The following is a 10,212-nucleotide window of genomic DNA, read 5'->3' as shown; positions in this document are numbered from 1 at the left end:
AGACCTCATTTACCATAGCACCACCAGAGAACGTCTAATATGGGGAGAAGTTCCACTCTCAGTGAACTTCCGGGTTCTGAACTGTTGCAGTTCCACTCTGGTTCCATATGAGGGCGCTCTCAGGACGAGTGCAGAATGAATGGCGGTCTATGGAGCAGTACCCCTCAAAATCCACTTTTCTCAGGATATAATTTTTTGTGCAGTAATTTGAATATTGAATTTGAAAGGAGATGCAAAGAAATTACACACTGCTGGGTGTTAGATTTTTTAGAGTCACTTATTTTGCTTTAAAAAGTATTTTAAAATGTCAATGACGTCATACACATCGTACGACCAGATACTGCTTTACGGCAATCCTTCAGTCACTGCTTTGGTGCTTTCGCGCTCTGCACTTTCTTTTCTCTCGAGGCATGGACAACACAGCTGACACGGGTAAATAATCGTGCTAGAAGAGTTTCTGTTTTGTTGTTTTAAAAGACCGGGCCGAAAAAAAATAACTTGGGCGAAAAAGTCCGCCCTTAACTTTCTGGTCCCGCTTCGGATGCCACGATGCCGTCAAGCGGGATCTGGTCGTAATCAGTCCTTCACTGACCAATCAGCGTTCATTAGCACAATGCTAGCATGTTATGGGCAACAACAACTCAACCTGTAAGAAAACGAAAGGACATAAGTTCTCGTTCATTCAACTTTTGACCTATAACCCATGTTGAACTTGCAAAACCTACAATCAAATCTGAGATTTCTCAACGACAATCGGGTGAAAGAGACACATTTAGCCGTTTAGCTCCATAGAGTCCCATTCATGTTGCACTCATGGCGATCGCCCCCAGTGGAAATCTGGTGGAACTGCAACCAAAATTCGTTACAATGGGACTTAATAGAGAGTGGGAAGGCTCTCCGTAGACGGGCTCTGGCACCACCCAGTGGTGGGCAGGTCAAACTGGCATCACAGGTGGGGAGAAATTGAATAAAATGTCGGCACGCACATACGCACATGGACACAGATTCAAACGTTAATGTAAATGAAACCTCTGATATTACAACCCTTCTGGCTGACGTGACCAGAGGTGGACAGAGTACACACCTTCACTACTTGAGTAAAAGTACAGATACTCCTTGTCAAATATTACTCCAATACAAGTAAAAGTAGCTTAGTCAAAATATTACTTAAGTAAAGTACTAAAGTATTTGCTTAAAAAAATACTTAAAAGTATTTAAAAAGTATCTCAGGAAATACAGGAAAGGAAAGTAGCTTTATTGTCATTATACAATCCACTGATGCGATTCTAACGCACGCGCGCACCCCCACCCAGTCTCTCTCTCTCTCTCTCTCTCTCTCTCTCTCACACACACTCTCTCACACACACACACACACACACACACACACTCTCCATACCGCGACGACGTGCTTTTTCAGGTTGGAAGACGAGTTCTTGTAGGCCGTGATTTATTTGTTCGTGGTAAGCACAACAAACATTTAAACTGAAACGAATCAGTTTTTGTGGCAAAAGTAAAGTACAGATACTCAAAAACTGTACTTAAGTACAGTAGGCTACTCAAGTAAATTTACTTCGTTACTGTCCACCACTGGACGTGACCCAGGCGGAACAAACGCACAATTTACAGTAGCCTAGCAGATTAACAAGGAGTCCTGTAGCCTGGATACCAGACTCTCTGACTTCGTAGAGAGTCTGTGCTCTGACTTCGCAGAGAGTCTGGCCTAGCTCCATTGGCAAACGTTTATTTCCTGGTGGGAGGGCACAGTTTGAGGTTTAAAATCATCGGAGTTCCTTTAACCAATCACTAACGTTTGGTAATGACGTATGCGCCGGAGCCTTCAGGCTCTGCTGCCTCGTACTTCCGCTTTCAAGAACGCAACAAGTAAACAAATCGCTACTCTACCATCCCCCATTGCAATTAAGGACGCGAAATTGGAATAAAAGTGCTGTAATGCCAGGAAGCATATCCACAACGGAGCGAATGGCTTCGAGTATATCCGTCTCCGTTCGTGTAAACATTTCAAACTTGGCGCGCAACTGAAACGTAAACGCTCTCGGACCCGCCCTCCTTTCGCTGATTGGTTCCCCAACCAGTTGGCCGGAGTAAACGTTAGCGGATCAAGCGATTCCAGGCGGAGTACTGTAGGGAATGCAAATGAGCGGAAGTACGTAGGCAGGACTGGTGTGCAAGCAAGGTGGAGTGACAGCGGGGACGGTCAATCACACAAGAGGAGGTTGTGGGCGGGTCTAAACTAAGGGAAACAGGCTTCAACTTGAGCGGCCGTTTCCCGCTTGGTCCTAGTGCTTGACGAGTCTATGTTTACTATAGCGTAACATTGTTTTTGGGCGGTAAAAAGTGCAGGGGACCAAAACTGCCTTTTGAAAAAGTGCAGGGGACATGTCCCCTGTGCCCCCCCGACCCCCCCCCCCCCCAAATTACGTTCCTGTGTGTGAAGCTGGATTTAGTGCAGGGTTTCCGCTAGAAAAAATTGCCACCGGACAACGTGACCGGCAGGTTTTCAATTTACCGGACAAATGTTTGAAATTCCGGTCAAATGTTATCTGAATTTATTGAGCTTAAAATGCTAAATGATATGCAGGCTATATAAGAATGATATTAAAGCATGTCAATTTATAATCGTTTTATTGAAAGTGCCGTTTTTTAACTTTTTACGCATTTTGTGAGGTGTACAGCAGCTGAATTTTTGCTGCAGCGCTGTTTTGATTCGGTTCTGCAGAAGTAGTGTAACCCGGATCTTTCGAGGTATTCAGATCATTCCGAGTCAATAGGCGTGTTCGACTTCATGCAGATCTGTGCAGATCTGACTTGACGTGATGCATGCTGGGTTGTTCATGCTCATAGACCTCGAATATGATTGGTTAAAATGAACTTGTTCAACCCAGCATGCATCACGTCAAGTCAGATCTGCACAGATCTGCATGAAGTCGAACACGCCTAATATGAGCCGGGTTGTGCGAGTCACTTAGTCACGTGTCCCAAAATGGCCCGATTGCAGCGGTGGCGCCTCGCGCACTTGATGGAATCAACTTGGGGCTGTAGCAGGGTCCGTGTACGTCGCCGTCATTCGATTTCCGTTCTCAGATGGGAAATCCAAAATCGGACGAGTCGTTTTCCGTTTTGAAATCGGAAAACGAAAAACGGACAACGAGTCGTTTTCCATTTTTCGTTTTGAAATCGGAAAACGAACGAGAAATGACCCTAACTCGGTCGACCAAGGTACGTTTTAACCGTTTGATATTTTGGTATAAATAACACATTCAAAAACCAGAAACAGGTCGTTTTTTCGTTTTTCTAATTTTGGGCAAAAAACGGAAATCGACAATTCGGCTTGATTTTTCGTTTTTTTGTTTGTACTGACAAAACAAATTTACCACTCAATATTTCGTTTCCATTGGTGGGTGGGCCTTCGGCACCCCATTGCCTCTGATTGGCTAGTGTGTTCCATCAATTATATTTGTGCTGTGCTCTTCAAAATAAAGGTCCTCGCGTACGTCTTGGTCTTTAGACAGTGAAATGTTAACACAAATATATTGCGACAGACAGACGAGACTATGTTATGATCACAGACCATACTTATACTGGCGGCTATGACGGCCTTTAGCTTCATTATGCTCTCACTCCAGCGTGTCGAATCAAGAGAAAAAGCTGGGCTAAGTAAATAAAAACAATAAAGTAATGCAACAGCGTATTGTATTGACTGTTAATGTGCAGTTGATTGACTAAAACGCACCATGTCTTTTTTGAAAATGAAAGTAGTATGTTTTCTGAGGATGTACTGTGAACAGTGATGTCTGCTCTCAATAATTAGAAATATCACTGGCATAATTATGACATATGGCAAGGGGAAGCACGCCAAAGGTTAGTTGCAAAAAAATGACCAGCAGGTGTCGCACTATGTGAACCTTTTCATCAATAGATTTGTTCTCTCAAAAAATATAAAGAGAAATATAGATATCAAAAGGAAAAAATACCAAGGCACTCATCTAGAAATAATATTAAAAAGCCTTTATTAAATCACATGGCTTGGAAAGGTAAAAAATGCTCCTACGCGTTTCGGCTAGGGGCCTTCATCAGGGAGTGTGTCCTGAATAGTAAAGAAACAAACAATTAAAATAACTGGTGAGACTGGTACCAGGTGCTGGCACTCAATTCATCAGCACAACAGACAAAGGAAGCCATATTCAAAGTCCAACAGGAGGGGGCCTCGCAGCCTAAAGAAGATTCAAAAAGTATAATATCATGATCCAATATTCCCCAAAGGGTCACAAGCATATATATCAGCCCATCCATCATAAACATAAAGCTATCAAAGAGTTACAAGTGAACAGTTCTTACAAAAAATGATAAAATTCTAAATCCTCATTGAGTCCTGGATATTGTGTTGCTTTTAGCTTAAATATCCAAAAACTCTCCCGTTGGTTGAGTTGCTTTTGTCTATCACCTCCCCTTAAGGTGTGGGGTATATGATCAATACCTATAGCCCTAAGGATGGAGGGATCGCTGTTGTGTTTTTCTCTGAAATGGCGAGCCACTGGGTAGTTATCATTTTCTGTTCTGATTACATATTTATGTTCAGAAATTCTGTCTTGTAATCTCCGTTTGGTTCTGCCAACGTAAAACACCTCACATAGAGGGCATTTCAGCTTGTATATTACAAAAGTGGTTTTACAATTGATAAAGTGTTTGATTTCATAGGTTCCGTTACCATGTATATCTTGAAAGTTTTTGCATTTGGTCACGGTGGAACAGTGATTACACTGGCCACACTGAAAACTGCCTTGAGGTTTAGCTGATAACCATGTAGATTTAGGAGATGCTGGTAAGTAGCTATGGACCAGTTTGTCACTCAGAGTAGGTGAACGTTTAAAGCTGAAAATAGGAGGCTCTGAAAAAATCTTTCTTAGAGAGACATCACATTGTAATAGGTTCCAGTTTCTTTTAATTATATTTTTAATGTGATTGGCCTCTGTGCTGAATCTCGTAGAGAAGAAAACTCTTTCTGAGCACCGCCTAGTAGCTCTATTTTTCAGGAGTGGCTGTCGTTCAAGATTTCTTACTTTATTTTTGGCAGTATGGACAACACTTTTAATGTAGCCTCTCTGTATAAACCGTTCTTCCATCTTTATGGCTTTTTCATCAAAATCATCAGTTTGATCACAAATTCTTCTAAGTCTCTGAAATTGACCAAAGGGGATATTTTCTTTCAGATGTTTTGGGTGACAGCTTATAGCATGCAGTATGGTATTGCGAGAGGTAGATTTTCTATATATAGTGGAATGTAGAAAACCTTCCTTGTCTTTGAAAATTTCCAAATCCAAAAAACAAATCCTGTGCTTATCTAATTCCAGAGACAATTTGATGTTTTCATTCGTCTTATTAAGAAATTCATGAAAAGCTAATAGTTCAGACTCTGATCCAGACCACAGTAATAGAACATCATCGATGTACCTGTCCCAGTAAATGATTTTGTTACAAAAAGGGTTCTTAGTGGAGTCAAATACAAAATCTCGTTCCCATTTTCCCATATATAAACCTGCATAAGAAGGACTGAAGCATGCTCCCATCGCACAGCCTTTAGCCTGTTGGAATAAGCGGTCCTGAAAGATAAAGACGTTATTATTTAGAGTCCATCTTGTAAGCTTAAGCAGGAAATTTGTAGGAGGAAAGTCTGTTAGGGATCTTTCATCAAGGAAATATTCCAGTGCTGCTAGACCCTCTTCATGTATAATAGAGGTGTACAGTGACTCTACATCCATGGTCACTAATAGAGTATCCTCTCCCACTTTACGTAGTTGTTCTATTACATTCAAGACAGCTGTGGTGTCCTGTATATACGCTGGAAGTGAAGGCAAAATAGGCTTTAGAAAATAATCTATAAATTTGGAGATAGGTTCTGTAAAACTGCCTATACCTGAAATAACCGGTCTCCCTGGGGGAGTTTCCAGGTTTTTGTGTATCTTCGGTAGTAAATAAAAGGAGGCCAGTCTAGGATGTTCATTGAAGAGAAACTTACATTCATTATCAGAAATCCAGTTATTATCCCTTGCTTCAGTCAAAATAGTTTTTAGTTCAATCTTCAATTTTTCTGTGGGGTTATAATTTAACACTTTATAATATTCTGGATCATTCAGTTGTCTATTAGCTTCCTCAATGTATTTCTCTTTACCCCAAACCACAACTGCTCCTCCCTTGTCAGCCTTTTTAATAACCAAATCTTCATCATTCATTATTTGTTCCAATGCCTCACGTTCATGTTTAGACAAATTGTGGTGTTTAAACCTTATTTCCCTCTGTTTATACAGTTTTTCAACTTCAAAGTCCACTTTCTTAGTAAAAGCATTTAAAGTAGCATTCAAAACAACAGGACAGAAAGTTGATTTGGGTTTGAAAAGAGTCTTAGGTATATCATTATTAGAGTCATTAGCTGGCACTGAGGGGCGAGTGTTCGTACTGTACCAGGCCTTGAGGTGTAGATTCCTATAGAATCTGAAAAGGTCGATCTTCGTGTCAAATTCCCTCGAAGTATAGGTAGGAGAGAAAGACAGGCCCTTGGTTAGAACATCAATGCAGTTAGGAGATAGAGGCTTTCAAGATATATTAATCACTGTGTCCCTCTGTTGCTCCTCAGGATGGGCTTGGTGACCTTTTCTTCTCCCTCTTCTTGTTGGTTTCGCCTTGATCTTAATTTGCCTTGTTCCTGTCTTCTGGCCACGCCCCGTTGTGGCTTCAGAGACTGCTGTCTGTCTCTCCGGTCTAAAAAATCTGACTCATCTGCAGTAGAGTTGGGACTCTGGTGGGTTTCATCATCAGTGCTACTTACCAGCATCTCCTAAATCTACATGGTTATCAGCTAAACCTCAAGGCAGTTTTCAGTGTGGCCAGTGTAATCACTGTTCCACCGTGACCAAATGCAAAAACTTTCAAGATATACATGGTAACGGAACCTATGAAATCAAACACTTTATCAATTGTAAAACCACTTTTGTAATATACAAGCTGAAATGCCCTCTATGTGAGGTGTTTTACGTTGGCAGAACCAAACGGAGATTACAAGACAGAATTTCTGAACATAAATATGTAATCAGAACAGAAAATGATAACTACCCAGTGGCTCGCCATTTCAGAGAAAAACACAACAGCGATCCCTCCATCCTTAGGGCTATAGGTATTGATCATATACCCCACACCTTAAGGGGAGGTGATAGACAAAAGCAACTCAACCAACGGGAGAGTTTTTGGATATTTAAGCTAAAAGCAACACAATATCCAGGACTCAATGAGGATTTAGAATTTTATCATTTTTTGTAAGAACTGTTCACTTGTAACTCTTTGATAGCTTTATGTTTATGATGGATGGGCTGATATATATGCTTGTGACCCTTTGGGGAATATTGGATCATGATATTATACTTTTTGAATCTTCTTTAGGCTGCGAGGCCCCCTCCTGTTGGACTTTGAATATGGCTTCCTTTGTCTGTTGTGCTGATGAATTGAGTGCCAGCACCTGGTACCAGTCTCACCAGTTATTTTAATTGTTTGTTTCTTTACTATTCAGGACACACTCCCTGATGAAGGCCCCTAGCCGAAACGCGTAGGAGCATTTTTTACCTTTCCAAGCCATGTGATTTAATAAAGGCTTTTTAATATTATTTCTAGATGAGTGCCTTGGTATTTTTTCCTTTTGATATCTATATTTCTCTTTATATTTTTTGAGAGAACAAATCTATTGATGAAAAGGTTCACATAGTGCGACACCTGCTGGTCATTTTTTTGCAACTAACCTTTGGCGTGCTTCCCCTTGCCATATGTCATAATTATGCCAGTGATATTTCTAATTATTGAGAGCAGACATCACTGTTCACAGTACATCCTCAGAAAACATACTACTTTCATTTTCAAAAAAGACATGGTGCGTTTTAGTCAATCAACTGCACATTAACAGTCAATACAATACGCTGTTGCATTACTTTATTGTTTTTATTTACTTAGCCCAGCTTTTTCTCTTGATTCGACACGCTGGAGTGAGAGCATAATGAAGCTAAAGGCCGTCATAGCCGCCAGTATAAGTATGGTCTGTGATCATAACATAGTCTCGTCTGTCTGTCGCAATATATTTGTGTTAACATTTCACTGTCTAAAGACCAAGACGTACGCGAGGACCTTTATTTTGAAGAGCACAGCACAAATATAATTGATGGAACACACTAGCCAATCAGAGGCAATGGGGTGCCGAAGGCCCACCCACCAATGGAAACGAAATATTGAGTGGTAAATTTGTTTTGTCAGTACAAACAAAAAAACGAAAAATCAAGCCGAATTGTCGATTTCCGTTTTTTGCCCAAAATTAGAAAAACGAAAAAACGACCTGTTTCTGGTTTTTGAATGTGTTATTTATACCAAAATATCAAACGGTTAAAACGTACCTTGGTCTCGGTCAACTCGTGTACGTCGCCTTCATTCGATTTCCGTTCTCAGATGGGAAATCCAAAATTGGACAACGAGTCGTTTTCCGTTTTTCGTTTTGAAATCGGAAAACGAAAAACGGAAAACGACTCGTTGTCCGATTTTCGTTTTGAAATCGGACAACGAACAACGAGAAATGACCCTGGTTTCGTTTTCCGATTTTGGATTTCAAAACGAAAATCGGAAAACGACTCGTTTTCTGATTTTCTTTGATGTGCTTATGATTGGAAATAGGGAATAGGATCAGCTGGGCCGTATTTTCATAACCGATTTTGAATTAATATCTTTATATTTAACCCGGAAGACGTTGCAGTCTTTTGCGGTTGTAGTTGCGGTTGAAGTTAGTTGTAGGATATGGCTCTTGATTCATTCCAGGATTTCATTCGAAATAAAATAACACAGGACTGTCCTGTGTTGACATCGCGTCAGAACTGGTATCATCTTTCGGGAACCAGAGGGGTTTTTCCGAAAGAAATGTCCAAAGGTGGTGCAGGGAACAGGGGCTGATGAGGGACTTTTGTTCCGACAGCCGCCTCGAGTGTGAGATCGCCAAAGGTATTCAGGAGGTAGGCCTATCCTGTGTCAAGTGTAGAGACACATTTTCATATTCATTTTCATCATGTGATTGCAGTCACCTCGTCGCTACGTCTATAAAAAAAATCTATGAAACGTCTATTTAAAAGTGTAGCCTTTCAAATCCCCCCCCCCCAACCCTAACCCCTCCCCCCCACCCCCTTTGTCTGTTCGTAGTTAGCCTAGGACTCTACCAATTAAGTTGCACGGTTGAGCGTTTGATTTCCACAGTCAGTTAATCGGGTGAAAAAAAACACTGTGATTTGGAAGAAAGAAAGAAGAAAGTTGACAGAAAGTCTAGACCATTATGAAATTGTTTCCATGTTTTAATCCAAGCCCCGCCGTCTTTCACTGCAGCCTCACATTGCACCCGTCAAAACGCAACCAGTGCGCATATGTTTTGCGCAGCTAATTAATAGGAGTAAGCCTACGCTGATGGTTACTCCTGCCCCTCACCGATCAAGGTTCTTGATGTATGTCCAAATGATATTTCCCCAAACAATAATAACTTTCAGCCAATTGTACTCAGTGTTTGCTAATTCATTTGTAGACCTAACCTACAATAAAACTCATCTATAAAATATAGGGGGAGAGCCGTGACGATTGAAACACAGGACGAATGAAACGTTCCCGTTTTCTCCGAGTGCAACGACGATAGACAGACATCATTTGGACAAAACATATAGAATATTAACCTCCATTGCTCAGCCAAATGCCTTCCTGTTACGTCCTGTTACGTCCTGTTGTCACAGAGTTACAGGCCATAAACGATTTTTGATGGTCAAAATTAGCGGTTTATTTTTTTGATTATTAAAGAGTGTTTTTCATCTAAAGATTCGACTTCATGCAATAGAGTATTTAGTGCTCTCCCCAATCCCAGAAGTTTACAATGCATGTTTGTTTGTAATGGATGCAAAACAGCCTATAATGCTAAATGTATGGTGGAACCATTGAAACACCCGCTTCATTTGTCCCGACCACGCTGTAAGCCCCATTTATCCTAAGTCAATGCACACATATCTGTTTATACTATATCTTATATAAGTGAGACATGAAAAAGCAGTTTTAGAAAGATGCAAATATATTTGAGGCCATAGGGGGTCGAGTTTTGCCATGTTAACTTATGGAGGCTGACGGCCTGAGGGTCATGATGGG

Source organism: Chelon labrosus (genome assembly GCF_963514085.1).
Source record: "Chelon labrosus genome assembly, chromosome: 7".
NCBI lineage: Eukaryota > Metazoa > Chordata > Actinopteri > Mugiliformes > Mugilidae > Chelon > Chelon labrosus.
Note: the sequence above shows the minus strand (reverse complement) of the source record.